Consider the following 16654-nt stretch of genomic DNA (forward strand, 5'->3'; position numbering starts at 1 on the left):
TAATGGGAAAAAAAAGTCCACTCAAAGATCAAATACCCAAATTAATTCCTGGTCCTTGTTTTTTCCTTCTGTTTTATCCTTCACGCCTTCCATCGTTCATCAGAGGTCCAAACTGGTGCAAATCAACTTCTGAACCTGTGACAACATGATCCATCTAAGAAACTTAATTCAGAAGCAATGGTTCTTCTTTTGGTTTTCTTTCTTTCTCAGGGCCCAGGAATGTTCATGGGAGCTTGCTAAGGAACCATTTTGATTTGCCTCTTTGTGTAAAAATAATCCATGTTTCCTTGACATGTTGAGAATACAACATGCCAGAAATAACTTGCATACTTTTGGAGGTCTTTCTGCTTGTGAAAGTCCAGCATGCTACTGACTTTATCAAGAGGTCTAAAACATGCTTGTGGAACTTGAAAAAGGCCTTTCCAATGACTGATGCACTTAATTTGTAAGACTAACTCATCAAATTAGCAAAATGCTAAGTATTACAAGAAGCAATTGCTGTCTTATGAAAAACATTAAATGTGTTCATCTGGAAAAGGAAATTTCACATCTCCTAGCTAATAACGAAATAACAGACCATCACAAACTCCTTCCAGACTCTTCTTATTTGGACATGCCCCACATCCTTTTCCAAGCCAGCATTTTCCTGGCCAACATAAGCCTCTGGGAGATCCTATCTCCACTCACATCTCTGCAGTTCCAGCCCCAGCCAGGCCTGAATAGTTAAGCAGAAGCCAGCTGAGGGTAACAGCATTACCTTCACAATAAGTGGCAATATGTATTGGAGAAGAGTATTCTGGAGTTGTGGTCTGAAGAACTGCCATGTCCATAGGGCTAAAAAGGTTTTATGCAGCTCTTTTTTGTTTGTAGCTTCTCTAGATCACAGTGTTGTAACTTTTAAGGTTACACGTCAGGAGAAGTCTCTTAAGACTTATAACATTTCCCTTGCAACTAGCTCTTTAAAGAGATATCGGAACAATTTTTATAGGAAATATATCTTGCAGGCAGGCTTCTGTAATGTGGTTAATCTCAAAGTGAATACCAGAAAATCCAATATATTGGAGAAACACATCAAAGTCTTGGGATCACATGTGCTACATGGTCACTTGTATTTACACATCCTCCACAGCAAAGGAATGACAGCACTTGTTAAAAGCATTTGTTGACAAAGCAAGTGTAACCAATAGCACCCAAAAGATAAAAAATTATCCCAGTTCCCACAGGGGATGCTGTCTGCTCCACACCATTTCTGAAAGCACACATACAGTATTGGCTCCCTCACCTGCAGCTGATTGAGAAGCATGTGTCACTGGGGTGATTAGGAAGGATTTTTTTTTTTTTTTTTTGGCCAACACACAAGGTCTGCAGTTAGTTGATAACAGCAAGTAATTTGTGTTGCTGAAGGGAACTGTTTTCAGGCTCCTTCATTTAATACACACAGACAGGACAGAGTCCCGTCCAGAGGGTACATATTCCTCAAGCAGTCCTACTTCTGGTCTGCAAAGGAGAAACACCCTGTTCAGTCCTCCTGGGCTATCAAAGAAGCAATAATAATGGACCACATCTTCAGCTGGCATCCGCCAGGCTAGCTTCCTTGATCTGAAGGTGTCTTCCTCCTTCTCCCAACTCCACCTATGAAATGATGACAAAAACCCTTAACCACTGCTTTTATAGACATCAACTTAATTTCCCATTCCCACAGCCAACTACCACCCAGTAATTGTAACCAAGCACCTGCCTGGAGCTAAAGCAAGGCCTTATTCTAGCAGGGCTGAAAGCTCACCAAGGGACAGCAATCATTCTCCAAGAGGAGCCACTGCACTGACAGACAAGCTTTCATACGTCACTGCTAGAAACCTTAGCCCTTAGACAGGCAGCAGGGTTGGCACTCAGAGCCTAAATGTGGAACTTGGCCTGGGGTTTTCTTTAGAGGACAGGGTCACAGAACCCCATGGAAATCCTTTGCTTCTAAAAATCCCAGAGCTAGCTGAGAGCATGAGGGAATGATCTTGCCACACACGTGTCCTGTTCTGAAACTTCTTCTAGGTGGCTGCTGCTGGCCTCTGTCAGGGATGAGATGCTGGCCTAGATGGACTTGGACAGAAACACCAGTCCCTGGATTTCCAGGTGTCTACAACAGGATACAGGGCAGCTTCTGGCTGTTCTGATTTGCAGCTCAAGCCCAACCTGTGCCTGAGAAGCTTTAGAGTCCATGAAACACCTCAGGGCCAGCTACACCCCATTGCATGGGAAAAGAGCAAGAGCCACCCACATCCCGAGTGTTTGAAGAGCTCCATGTAGAAGCTCCAGTGCTTCAGAGCTCCATACTAGGTGCTGCTCCTGGTACCCAGACTCACTCTCTGGCTACATGCAACATCTCCTGAGCCACGTATAAGCTTACCAAACCCTCCCCCCCAAAGATGTAAGGGCTGTGCTAATCCTCCCTCATTAATCTGCAGCAGCTTCTGTGGCGCTCTCATCTCCACTGTGTGGAAAGCTGAATATCAGAGCATCTGCACAGCAGCAAATTTTACAGCCAGCTCCTGCCTCCGTTATTCCCTGCTCACTGCCATGAGTTGCACAGGCCCCAGATGCCCAGCCCCACACCTGACCCCTCTCCATGCAGCAGAAGTCTGTACTGGTATTGCTGCCCAGACACTTCTATGGGCACAGAGGCAGAGATCATATTTGCAGTTACACCCACTTATGTCTTTGTGCTGTGTGAAAAACTAGCACTCCAGGCTCATCTAGTTTTTGGCTAAAAAGATCTTGAATTTGATTACATCCTAAGACACATTTGGTTTTAGCAGTGCAGACTGGATACTTGAAAAACCACAAAGAAAATGTGCTTGGGTTAAGAATGCTCTTGTGATTAAAAAAATATTGAAAGTCCTCAAGTGTTTGTTTAAAGAAAATAATTTTCATTTAAATGCTGGCACAATTTCAACAATTGGATTTTAATTTTGAAGTGTTGAAAATGCCCTCAGATAATTTCTGTAGCATTCTGGAACCCAAAAGTGATCATAGAAAGCAAGTCACTTAAGAAATCAAGTTGACTGCAGAGGGGAAATTCATTTCCTGTTTCCTAAGAAAACAAAAAAAGGGCCTAATACTCTTAAGTCTTTCTGAGAAAGATCTTCTCACAAGCAGTTTTCAACCAGGCAAGCATGGTTTGCCTTTCCCCCCCCCAAACAAAACAGAGTTTGCCCTTCAAGAAAGCTTCCAAGAATCTCACAAGCCACACTAATACAAATAATTTACTGGACTTTGGTACCAAGTACACTGCTTTAAGCATTGTTTGGTTGGACCTGAAAACAGTCTAAAATTATTTGATTATTACGGTTATAAAGATGCTCAATGATATATATTTTACAGTATTTGTGCTCTGAGTTTCATCAAAGCAGTGGTCTGACCATTTTATATCAGGATTTGATCTTGCCTTTAGGATTTAGGTGAGACTTATGCACCAGCACCAAGTTTCTGTCTTATCACCGCCTCTGACTTCCTGGCTTAACTGAATCCTCAAGAGATGTTAAAAATCAGAAAACTTTACTGGTTGGGGGTCCAAGTTTGAGTTAGTTTTCACTAATACCAACTTATTGGCCCAAATTCTCTCAAATTCAAGTCTAGGTTTACTAAAGCTTCAGTTCCTTGAACTTGGCTTGAGTATGTACAGCTTGTTCTTCAAAGAAACCCAAGTGAAACTGGGTCTTTAGCTCACCTCAGATGAGTTAACAACCCCCAGCTAGACAGGTCTCAGTAGGTTTCCTTCGCAGAGGTTTTGCTAGAAGCACCACTTGTAACATGATGTGCCTCCATCTAGCAAGATGAGATGTTGCAACTAGCTGCAATCACTGCTGTTGCCTCATACTGGTTTCAAGGGAGCAGATTCCGTAAAACATTTTGCTAGGAAAGCTGGTTTCCATTTAAAAAGGAGGAAAAAAGAAAAAGACAAACATGCCTCTGAGCAGGCTTTTGAATGCTCTGCTTTGTTAAGTAACACAGTTAACAGGCCTGAATATGACAACGAGCTTCACATCAATAGCCTGCCTCAAAGGGAGAACACGAGTAAAGAAAAGCAGCCCATGATATATCAGCTCAAACAATGATGTGAGTATACCCGGCAGAGCACAAGCTGCTGTCGAGTTGGTTTACAGAAAGGAAGAGAGCATTAAGGCGGCAAGTATTAAGAGTGTTCCCCTCTGCCAGGACATCCCTTCCCTCATGATCGCTTAGCTTTATTTGACCTTTATGTTCACAGAGCATTGGGACACAATGTGTTTCACCACTTTGCTTTTTCTAAAGCCTATGGTGATATCAGCGGAAAGTGTATCCCAGCACCCTGCTAGCACTGCCACCGGGAACGCAAATGGTCTGTCTACAAAGAGAGGCTTCATCCTAATGTCTTTGAACTCAGTGGCAACCACCAACTCACAAAATCCCCAAATCCTGTGCAATGCTGGTAGCAGCCACTTTGATGTGGCACATGGGCACTGCCTGAACCAGCCAGCAGCTCTACTCTTGGTGCACATAGCTAAGCACAGTCATGAGAGTGGCCAGTGGGGATTTTGCACAAACTACATCTTGGACACCCTCACAGATAATGTAGCAAGCCTGTCACGATTTCCACCGTAGTCATAGAGGTGATGGAGAGAGACCTCCTCCTGCCAAGGACAAGGCCAAGACACCAGACATCCAATACATGTTCAATGAGTTACAAACTCCAGTATGAACAGGTAAGTTTTTGAAGAATTAAAACAAAACCAGCTATGAGTATGGACTCAGGTATTTCCTAGGTGCGCCTGAGGGTACAGGAGGTGGGTGCCATAGACACCCTATAGTATCAAATCAGTTTTTCTCTGCTGAGGTCCATCTGACTCATGGCCACAGCTCAACCTCTGCACTATCGCTTCACATTTGAGGAGGAAAACATGGCACTAACTTTAGTATAAGTATCAATGAAAATAATTTAGCTTTCTGCTATTGTAGGCTGAACAACCTCCAAGAAAGCAAACTTTGACAGAACTTTTCTATGTCAAAGAGCTCTACAAACCTCACAGTAACAGCCAATTTTTTTTTTTTCCAAGTGACCATCAATTGCATGCCTCAGCTGCTTGATGCTTACCCTGAGATATCAAAAAGTGGCCTTTATTTTGTGGAAGAAAGTTCATCCTTTTACAAATAAGGCCATTTTAGGTATTGATAAAAGGCACATAAAAATTGATATCCACAAAATCCCTATTTAGAAAATGCAGTCAACAATTTTTATTTTTTAATCTCACTATCATTCTCCAGATATAGCGTCTACCAATTTTCAGTTCCTCACAGTAGCTTTCGTTGGGTTTACCATAATCTTCACATTATTAACCTACACTCACTCTTCATCAGCATATCTACTTGGAGGCAGCTAAGAAATTAGAGGTAAGTTAGTTCATTGTTGAAACACTTGAAATAATAGATTCAGTGTGTTAATCCTGACGTATGTGGTCTGAGAAGGGGGTAGAGAAGGCTCTTTTTTTGTTTTTGGTAGTTTTTCTCCTCTGTGCCTAGCACATGTGGTAAGACAACAGCAATAAATCAGAACAAAGGAAATAAAGTACTAAGGCTTTAGGGAACATGTGTTTTAGAAGAAAAACTTGGCTTGCCACTAAAAGCAGTATTGCCTTATAACGGATGTTTAAAATTCAGATGTAGAAAGAGACAGACAAAATTATATAAATACAAGTGACTTACAGGTCTGTGCAGCTTTCAGACAGTACTGCAAGCCAGTCCATCTTCCCAGCTCTTCCTGGACCTGGCCAGACAGACCCCATGCTCCAAAACAGCAAGAGTAAAGCAGCAGCAGTGGCACATCTCATCTCTAAGCAATGCTGCAACATGTTAGGTTGCAGACAAAGGATTAAAGAATTAAAACCAACCCAGGCAACTGACATATTGTTTTCCAGGATCAGGGGTCTCTAGCTGCTGTTGACAGCCCTATTGCAAATCAATGTCAGCTAGAAACATGCTGCTGGAGTAATGTCTTCCCTGGGATCTGTACATCACTCACACTGTAGTGGTATGGCAGCAGCTTCACACAGCAAGAAGGGATTCTGCTGAGACTCTGTTCCCAGCCTTGGGCAGGCAGAAACTGCTCAAAAGAAGTAATAACCACTTTGGAGCAGATTTTCCAAGATATTTAAGAGTCTAGACATGAAGAGAGGTGCCTGGTGAGGTTTTCCAAGGCCTTGAGGTGGGTCAGGCTCTTCAAACTCAATTCCCGAGATGGGAATTTTCCTCCTCTCTCCCTCCAATCTCCTGAGGAATTTCCGAAAGGCTACTAAGTGCCTCTCTGCACCTTCAGGCACCTAAATACCTCTGCAAAGACTTTTAGATTTCATGTCACTTCCCCTCCTCTTGTGGGCTGCCCATGGGACTCCCAGCCAGGCTGGTGGCCAAGGATCAGCACTGGACTGACCAGTGCTAAGGGCAGGAAAGCAATCTCAGCTGCTGGCAGGACACAAGAAGTCCCAAGAGGATGAAAGGGCTCCTGTTTGTCTGTCCTGTGCCTTTTAACTTTTTAGGGTAAATGGTCTCTATTTCAATTAATGCAATAGCTTTGCTGCCAGTCTTCTGCCCATACACTTTAGGCCAAGTAGTCTAACATTAAATGTACCCTACATACACTTTGCTTATTATATTGGTCTGCCTTTCTGAATTTTCCCCTTTTCTCACGCTTTATCGGTTTCAAGCTTAAATAAAAACAAAGCCCAGATGCCAAGAACTGAGTACTGACTAAGGTGGGAGCTGTGAAAAGGAATAGAGAGGGAAGACGCTATAAGTGGAACCAGGGAAGTGTGGCTTGGGTGTGATTAATGAGTTTACATCTCTAAGGAGTCCTTACTATAAACAGCAAGTAGACAAGCAAAGCCAGCAGCAGAAAGTGCTCAGGAGCAAAGAAGGTAGAGCTGTGCCTCCCCACATCAGCAGCAGCCCGACTGGTTGATGCATGCTGATGGGAACAAGAGATCCAGGATTAGCACTGTTCCTCCTAAGTGGGGCTTTGATTGGGCTGCACAGCAGGATGCATGAAATGGGTAGGGAACAGCATGCATTCTTGCAGAAGTCTGGGAGGAGACAGAGAAAAAATACAATTCTCTTTACTAGCAGCAAAACAGCAAAGTCCTGGCAAAAAGGTCTTAAGGTGCAGAAAGAAAGTACCTGTGCTTTTACCCTGCTTCCCTGGGATTTTTCTCCACCTGTAGAGATGCTTGGCACCTGCAGTGTGGTTCACAGCCCCGTGGCATGCAGAGTAGCCCCAGGGGAAGAGGTATCACAACATGTGCAGGCAGGTCATGGGCTCAGCCCATGGCAAGATAGGGTGCTTCTCAGGGCAGGCTGCCCCTCTCCGCAGGATGACAAGGGAAGAAAGTAATTTCAGTCACAGCACTTCTCCCCAGCTGCCACCTTGGAAAGCCTACCAGGAAACACCAGGACCACGCAGGGCTGGCTACTCAAAAAGCTGAGGAGAGCCAGCACTGCCAGGTCATAAAGTTAAAACAGGACACATACCAAAAAGGGAGCCTGCAGACAACAACACTCTGAAATCATACTAGCCTCCTATGGCCATAGCTGCTTCTGGCCATGGGGTCAGGCAGCCTCCTGCGGCCCTGGGGATCTCCAGTACCAAAGGGGAACCTGAGGCTCGCTCCCTTGGAGCGAGTCAGGTGGGCAATCAGGCAGCAGCACCAAGCACGAACTGCCAGGAAGTCCAGCCAGCAGGGCAAGGAGGGGTTCACCACCACCAGCAGTCCTCAGAAGAGGCTGGTATTTTACCAAGCATGGCCATTTATCACCCAGTTTTGGAAGAGCGCATCAAGGAAATCTGTTCATGTCCTGCAGCAATCCACTCCAGGAGTGGACAGGGTGGACACCTATCTTGTGGGAAATGCCTGTGAAAGGCACAGTCATCAGGCACCTATCCTGCAAGCTGCAGGCTCGTCTGGGTCACACAAGCACAAGTAACAGAAGCAAACTCAAAGGGAGCTTCCCTACACAGATGAGCTCTCCAGGCTTCAGTAAATGAAATCAAAGAGAAATTGGATTAGGGTAGAAAGAGAAGGAAGGACCTTCGGCAGGTTGAGAGACTAAAGATCAGGGAAAATGCAGAGCAATTTGGAGCAGCTGCCCTGCAGCATTCAGTAGGATCCCAGCATTGCCCATTGCTAAGGATAAATGTGCCAATGAGGCCTCTCAAATCCCACTGCTAGTTTAAAAACAGAAAAACCCAAGCAAACAGAAAAACCCAAGCAAACAGAAAAACTCAATTAATTTGGGGTTCTTTATTCATTATTTTCTGGTTCCTCAGCCTGTGGAGTACATTCAGCTCCCATTTTCAATCTTTTCCCCATCATTACAAAAGAAGAGAGTATGCTTGTCAATATTACACTGGAATGAAAACTGAAATTTCCTCCTTATTCTCTGTTTCAGGATCCATGCCTCTGAGGAAAGCTCAGAGTACTGTCGATTTGTGAGAAAATGGAGAATAGGCAAAACTGGAATTCCAGAGGTGGATAATCATAGGTAAACTCAATGCAGACTTTTTTTTTTTTTTTAAATAAACTAGCCAAGACTGAATTATTGTTAAAACAAGATATCAATTTTAAACAGTGAAAAAAGCCATATAAACCAATCTATTCAGAGTCTTTGAAGAAAAAGGCTGGGTTACTCAAAGACAGCATGCTCTGTGAATAGCTCCAGCCCACTCCACTTTGATTTTCTCTGTTTAAATGCAGAAAAAGTTTCCACTGCTTGTAGCAACCAGCACTGAGTTAGACATCAGGGTGGCCCTCCAATACAGCAAATGCCCATGCTTGCTGCTGAAAGGAAAACATGCTCCAGGAAACATTTACAGGAGATCACTTCATGACAGAAATGTGTGTGGTTGTACCCAGACTCGATCACCAGGAAGACTGCAGCAGGATTACCCCCAGCTGCTGTGCTTGCTCTAGATTGCTATCTAGCAACGAAACACTCTCTGAAGTTTGCATCAAGAAACATCCACATGAGAAAGCTGTAAAAGCTGGGCTTCGTGTAACACATGCATTTCTCATAGGGCAATGATACATATATCCAGAAAAACAGTCAAAGCTATAGCTCTGGCTGCTGCCAAGCGCCAGAGCCCTGTTGCAAGAGTAGCTAGGGACCACTTCACCCTTGAGGTGCTAACAGGGGGATATCCACCCCACCCAACATGTACCCAAAATAGGTATCACAACAAATTCTCTTCCTTCTGCCATACTCTGGTCACAGTGCCCAGTCTCCTGCACCACAGCTGACAAACTGGGTCAGGGTAATCTCCAGCAATCCAGCTAAGCTAACTTTCTGCCTGCTCTGCATTTTTTGCAGCAGTGCAGAGCAGATGCAATGGAGGTCAGGATCTGGCCCCCCACATGCATAGTTTTAAAGATTATCATTCAGCAGAAGCTATTGTGAGGAAGAAAAAATGCTAAGCCCAGAGCCTGAGTTATTTCTCTGACCCTGAATGCTTTAAAACATAATATTTTATTTGGCTGGTTATAGAAAACATGTGGAAAAGCCTTCATTTTTTGGAATATTTGTCCTGCAACACAAAATAAAAGAAAAATAACTGAACTTTTATTCTGCCTCTCTCTGCTATGCACATCCCTGCACCCACACAAGCTGCTCTCACCTGAATTTTAAGTTCTGAATATATCTGATAACTCTATTTACTCTGCAGAAATACCAACAAGGTCCCAATCAAAGATTAACACCATGATCTACAGGGTGGGGGCAAACAGGCAAGTGCCCCCATGAGAAGTTTATACTCCAAGCAAAATGGGAAGGTTCAAGATAATCAATTATTAAAAAGGACATGAAAAGTAGCAAGTTCGGGACAGAATTGAACAGCAAAAACCATTCACCTGAGTCCTACTGTATTTAGCAGCAGCAAGCAAATTTTTTCAGTGCTCAACGGTCTTAAGAGCCCTTACCTGAGTACAAGGCTGAGGGACTAGCTTACAGCACCATTTTGGGGGGAAAAAGCTTTGTTTTCAAAGTTTCAGTTCCAATTCTGACCTAACATCAGGCCCCAAATATGGCCTTTCCCCTGTTCAAAAAAAAAAAGACACAATTACACATTTACCTCCTAGAAAGCTAGGACATGCTAATGAGCTCAAGCAGCATTTGCAGTGGAGTCAAAAGGTGAAAGACGTATCACACAGGAGGAGCACAGCAAGAGAGTTGCTTGCAAACCTGTTTACTGTTTTCCCCACCCTATCAGCTGTTATTGCTGTATCCAACCCTCTCCTAAACCTTTCTAAAGGACATAGTACAAAATGAAGGGTTCTCTTCCAAGCATAGCTAGAAGCTTTAAGCCCCTAGCCAGCAGGGTGAGTGCAAGCCCACTGCAGCAACACGAGGGGAGGCTCAGACTCTGACCCTTCCCTGCAGGAAGGCTGATGCTGTGCCGGTGCAGACAAAGGGTGCACACACATTTTCACCCTACTGGCTCAGCTCCAGGGACAGTTATTTCCAGCTGAGGGACTGCATCAAGCAGCAGTAGGAGGTAACCTTTCCAGCCTTTCCATCTGTTCCTGTAGACAAAATGGCAGTAAAGGTATTTCTAAACATCTCAAAACAGGCAGAGGGTTATGATGGCTGGGACAGTGATAGCTATTGCCCTAATTCCTTTGTCAGGGGTAAATCCCTTAGCTATTCCCTAAGGCCTCTCCTCAACTAAGCCACCGCAAGACCTATAACTCACCTTCTCCTTTTCCGCTATTAACTGACCAGCTAGCCTAAGCTCCCTTGGCCTATAAGTAAGGGACAAGCCCACTGTTTAAGACACCTGTGCTCTGTAGTCAGTGAAGCAGCTGCCATTCTTAGTGGTTTTGCTAATCAGGCAATCAGTAATGCCCCCCGGGCTTGGTGCCTGTGACCCAGTTGCAGGCCTGCTGCCATTCAGCAGCTGGCACTTGGCACAGTGGCTGTGCATGACTCAGGCTAGCAGGAGCCTTTGAAGATGCCTTCCCCTGATTTATATCTGCAAGTGATTCTTTGTTTGGACCATATTGTTGGTGTGCCAGCTACACTGTGAAAATCTGGAGTTAATAAACTCCACTTTCAGATCATGGCAGCTCTTTCCAGGGCGCAGCTTTGTAGCCCTGGCAATGCTTGCTCCTGCCCCGTCACCTAACATGGCTGCTGATGCACTTCACATTGGAAAAAACCTGTGATCACATACATGAACAACCCTGGGGAAAGCCAGGTTCACAGCATCTAGTAGCCTGCCTCCCTCTTGCTCCACCTCCTTCTCCCTTTTGGTGTGGAGTCAGAGCTCATGGTCCTGCAGCCCTACTCCTAACCATGAGAAAAGCCTCCTGGTACCTGCAAGTTGTGCTCCCCCTGAGAAAAGAGGGAATTTCAAAAAAGAAAAAAAAAGAAAGACAAAAGATGGATGTGACCAGATGTCACAAACCCTTGAATCCAGGGGAATTGGAAAAATGTTACCTTAGCTCTAGTAACAGAAATGTTACTGTCTTGGGCAGCATCTTCCTGCAGCAAAGCAGGTCCCTCTGGGAGAGCTGTTCAGCCATGCTGGCTCTGGCCCCCATGAGGAAACCTGTCTTGGGGCATCTTGTTTTGCGTAGGCCTAAATCTGTTTCAGATCTGGCCTTTAACCTCCATGCCTCACATCTGCAGCTGCAAGACAGAGCAATTCTTTTCCTCACCTCTCCTGCAAGAAAGCAAAAGAGCTACATTGAGGGTAACTTCTTCCCCCTACCTTGCACTTACCTGTCTCCTTTCTGATGCACTGCCATGCAGTTGTGGCCCCACTGGTGACACCACACTGTCTTTCTTGCAGGGCTTGCTCCTATGGCCTTTGGAGCGGCTGGGACTTTCCTTGCAACATCATCGGGCTCACGGCAGCCCAGTCCCGCTTTGCTCTGGAGCAAGTTGCATTGGAAACTGCTCAAGGAAGGGCTATTATTTTGCAAAGCAGTCAAAGCAGTGAGTTCATTTATGGAGCTGCATAAATAACAAGACCATCTCTTCCACCTGGGCTACACTCTGCTAAACAGCTGCTGCACCTCTCTCCAGAACTGGTGACAATTTATAGTGGGTAAAGTGATTCATGCATTACACTACAGCCTTTCTTCCATGCCAGATTTGTGGCTTGTTTGTGGATTATGAGCCAAAAAGGATGGAAGCAACTTCTCAGCATCCCCATAGGACAGGTATGCTTCAGAGCTGGCTACATTTCAGCAGAATGATTCATTTACTCTAAGCCATATTTTCAGCTTGTATAAGCTGGATCAACATCAACGGAGCTACACCAGTTTACATCAGCCCAAGAACGTGGCTCCATATTTTCATGGCATGGAGGTCAGTCCTGAAAGGTTTTGAGCAGCCTCTTGACGGTGCAGGCTGGATGCCCGTGTGGGCATTGAGCCCTGCCTGGGAGGGTGGTTTGTTTTGTGTTACTCTGGAGAAGAAATGGGGCAGTACTAGTCCCAGCGAACGACAACATGAGTACCAGAGGAAATGTCCGGCAAACAAAATAAAACACTCTAGGACTGAAATTGGGAGCTGGAGCTAGGGAGGGAGGAGAGCTGCAACAGGCCCAAGAGAGCTTCCGATATGGGTAGTCAGGAGAGTGGGATCGGACCGTTATACTCATCACCAATGTGGGACAGACAGAGGTTGCGAACAGCTTTTCATACCAAGAACTGAAAGGATTAAAGCACTTCTATTCAGACACCCAGAAGAAAATCAGCAAACACAGGATTGCCATGTGCGACTATAACTAATACTTCGATGCCAGTTCTGCGCACAGTGTTGAGCAATGGGTCCTGTGCAGTGCTGGATGCTCGAGGTGAAGGGATGTGTGCAGCCCCTACCCTGTTTGTGCCATACTAATTAAGGTTAACAAGGGCTTACAGCCATCCTCTTTCCCCAGCCCTTTGTGGAGATTTACTCCTGGGCAAATGCCTCTTCCAAAAACTAACTGACAAACTTCTCAGCCCCAAGGTACAGGCATTAAGAAGCTTGGAAACCGATACGAGAATTAGGCAGAGCCACAGACCGATGCTATATGTTAAATATTGTGGTTGTCTACAGGAACATTCACCCAGAGATAGCAGCACTCTTTGCAAAACAGGGTTGAGCATAAGTAACCCCATCTTACACAAGGAGAATGCGAGCCACAGAGATTAAAGGCTGCCACCATTAAAATAAAAACAAAACCTGCAAATACCATAGGCAGCTTAAGCAAGATTTTGGCAGAATTTGGGCACCTTGGTTGAAAACTGCAATCTGGGAGCTCCATACTCTGGTTCAGCTGCTGCTGAGCCCTGGAGGTGCCTCAACTTGCCTGCTGCCTCCTGGTTCAGCTCTCAGCCTCCATAGGCAGCTGTTAACCTGCTCCCAAGCGTGTCCAGAGCTGCTCCAGTGCAAACATCTCCACTCCAGCTCACACCTGAGTGCTGCCAGGGTCTGGCATTGCTGCCCCGGGGCTGAGGCTGGCAGCGCTGCCCCCATCCCCAGCAGGAACCACCCTGGGAGGTGCAGCAGGAGCACACTGTGACACAGCCTGCAGGTGAAACATGGTGATAAGCACTACCACCCCCCAAGAAATGCCTTTTGCTGCAGCAGCACAAGAGGTTGAGCTCTCTGTGGGAGCACCCGACCCTACGTGCCACCCTGTGCAGCTCCCATCCTGTCTGCTACCTGCCCTGTGGGGCACAAGGAGCTCCCCAACAGCCCCCCCACTCCCCAGCCACCTCACAGGGAGCAAGACACAGCAAGCCCCAGGGCAGTGCGAGAGGGAGAGGAAGCATGAGACTGAACCAGTTGGGAAAGGCACCCAGTGGGGGATCGCCTGCCCCCAGGCAGTTCCCACGAAGCAAGTGGGGCCTTGCCCTTCGCCCCAGGCATGTGGCTTGGCTGGTGCGCCACAGCAGCCTTGGCACCTGGCAGGGAATGCCAGGCGTTCAGCGGCTACAAGGCCTTTCTTGGATCAAGGCCGAAGCATTCTCCAGCAGACCACACAGCACGGCAGAGCCTTCAGTTACCTTAAAGCCACCATCCACAGCTGTGAATATATACAGCAAGAACCATACTTCCCTCCTTCACAGATGCTTTGCAGTGTTGCAGTGTCTTGGACAATGGTAGCAGCCGTTGTCCAGCCACCTCCATACCCCACGAGGATGCCAGGGCAACATAGGCTGGGGTTGGCTGTGTCTTTTGCCATTTTTTCAGCATAACCAAAGCTTGAAGCAGAGCTTTGTTTCAGAAATCGTACGCCCATTTTCCCTCCTCTCCTCCTGTTCTGGGAACAGGGTAGTTTCAGACAAGTAACAAACATAATAAGTGCCTGTGGTAAATAAGTCCTGAACCCTAGCTCCCCCCACGCTGTAATCCTCTGCAGTGTTCTCAAACACAATCAACAGCCTGGCCTACAGCTTATTTACCCGCTTCCAAAATTCTTAGTCTGACAAATAACGATGCATTAATCACTATCAGACCGTGATCTTTTGTTTCTGCTCCTCTGCAGGCATCTGTCAGAATCACAAAAGATTAATTATCACACCAGCCTGGATGCAGAAATGCATCCTGTAGACGCACTCTTCATCACATGCTTTGTGGCCCCTTCAGCAAACATTGCCATCTGTATAAAAATTTACCTGTTCTTCCACTCTTTCATTCATCCCTCATATTTCTAGCTCTGGGGCTGGATATCTGCTCCCTCTTGCCCAAGCATGAGTCCTTTTTCAGCCTCACAAGCAGCACTAAAAGAGACAACCACCAAAATCCCACTGTCCATGTCGCCAACAAAGATGTTAAACAGCACCAGTCCCAATACCGATCCCTGAGGAACACCGCTTGTTACTGCTCTCCACTTGGACGTCAAGCTATTGACCACAACGCTTTGAGTGTGACCATCCAGCCAATTCCTTATCCACCAAGTGGTCCATCCATCAAATCCATGTCTCTCCAAATTAGACACAAGGATGTTGTGCATGACAGTGTCAAATGCTTTGCATTTGCAATTGGGAGGATGAATGAGTTCACTAGGACAGAGGGAAGAACCAGGAGAGAGCATCTTTCTGGGTGAATGGGGACATTTCAGTAGATGCGTGGATCACACTAGTCTTCTCTCCATTTAACATGTCCCAGGTGCCAGAGTTACTTCAGTTCTTGTTCCCCTCTCTATAGTAAAGGCCTGAGAAGCAGGAATATACAAAAACAAGCAGTAAACAAAATCAAGTATTTGTATATGCACAGCAGTTTCATTCTAATAGCCTTTGAGCACATGGGCTCATTTACAGAAGGAAAATGCTTGGCACAGCCAACACAATGTAATCATAGTGCCACTGATGTAACGTATGTTGAAAATGTAACCCAATATAAGAGTACCTTTTTCCTCTTGGGACATTTAGCTTATACATCCTTCCCAGAAACAAATCTAAAGCAAGAAGAGTTCTTGCTCCCAAAACTGGAATTCTCTGCCAAAGATTTAAATGTTCAATTTATACTAAGAAATTGCATCCCGTAAAAACTCCAGAAGTTCCTATAATTCCAGCATTTTGATGGATCCCCACGTCTGCTGGCCTTCAAACCTTGCTCCAGCCAGAGATTCCCAGCCTACCATGCTACTCATAAACCTCCAAGAAGGTGGCTGAGTCTTCTTAGAGCTTCACTTCTCATATATTTATGAATTTTAATTGATTCGACTGGTTCCAGCTGCCAGCTGACACTGCAGAAAGGACAGAGCTAGACCAACCCACCCTTCTACCTCCCCACTGGCAAGTCTATCTGTGGCCCTGTGCAGTGCCAGAAATAAACTGCTTTTCTTGGAGAGACCCACCAGCAAGTGTTGGGCTCTCTACGGAGGGCACAGCAGCCTCAAAGACAGTCATTTTAACTTGGATTTCGAAGTCCTCACCAAGGGGTTTTAGAGGGCTGGAAATGCTTCTGGGAACGGTGCTGAGGGGGCAAGAGGAGGGAGGTAAAAAATAAGATTTGTCTCCCCTTCTCATGCTTGGAAAGCAGTCCTTCAGGGTCTGCCTACTCCCTTCCATCACATTTCTTCTTCTAGCTGGAAGATCACAGCCTCACAAATGCAGTACGGAGTATATTTTAAATGACTCATTAATGTTTGCATACGTATGCCAGATGCTTTCTTTTTAAATAAACAAACAAACAGAAACCTCAAACACCCTCTGAAAGATGGAATATTTTTCCTACAGGGAAGGCCAGAGGGGTTGCTTGTGCAGGAGAGTGGAAGAAGGTTCCCCCCACTCCCCAAAATCCTACTTTATAAACATTTTTCCTCCCTTCCTTGTCCCTTCCCCTGCCACACAGGTCATCCAGACTTTGGGGAGGGGTGGAGGTACTGAGAAATGTCACAGCTGCTTATTTCCTCCTGCAGTACCTGAAGAAGGGATTTTGGAGGACAACAGCTGAACATAGCTGATGGGACCCTGCATTAATACAGCGTTTGATGGGCATTCATCAGAGCATCTGCCCATGCAGGAATGCCCAGCTGAAAGAGGCAGTACTTGAGGTCACCACAGAGGGTTTTTTCAATAATTTATGGCTGAAGCTTCCTAAGCTACTTAGGTGCTGTTGTTAATTTTGTCCCAACCCC

General features: G+C 45.7%; 1 long non-coding RNA gene across 7 annotated transcripts in view; it reads right to left on the minus strand.

Annotated features, from left to right (window-relative positions):
• The window catches only part of LOC128140476 (uncharacterized), a 47569-nt gene that overhangs the window by 2774 nt on the left and 28141 nt on the right, over window positions 1-16654 (minus strand). For 3 of the 7 annotated variants that reach the window (XR_008234749.1, XR_008234751.1, XR_008234754.1), the window contains 2 exons: window positions 7201-7383; window positions 5815-7106 (listed from right to left, as the gene is read on the minus strand). The exons of 3 other annotated variants lie outside the window; for them this stretch is intronic. This is a non-coding gene — a long non-coding RNA (uncharacterized LOC128140476). Of the gene's footprint in view, window positions 1-5814; window positions 7107-7200; window positions 7384-9504; window positions 11738-16654 lie in introns of those variants that run through there. One more of the 7 variants, XR_008234753.1, reaches the window with a different exon arrangement.

This window comes from Harpia harpyja, chromosome 4 (assembly GCF_026419915.1).
Source record: "Harpia harpyja isolate bHarHar1 chromosome 4, bHarHar1 primary haplotype, whole genome shotgun sequence".
Lineage (NCBI taxonomy): Eukaryota > Metazoa > Chordata > Aves > Accipitriformes > Accipitridae > Harpia > Harpia harpyja.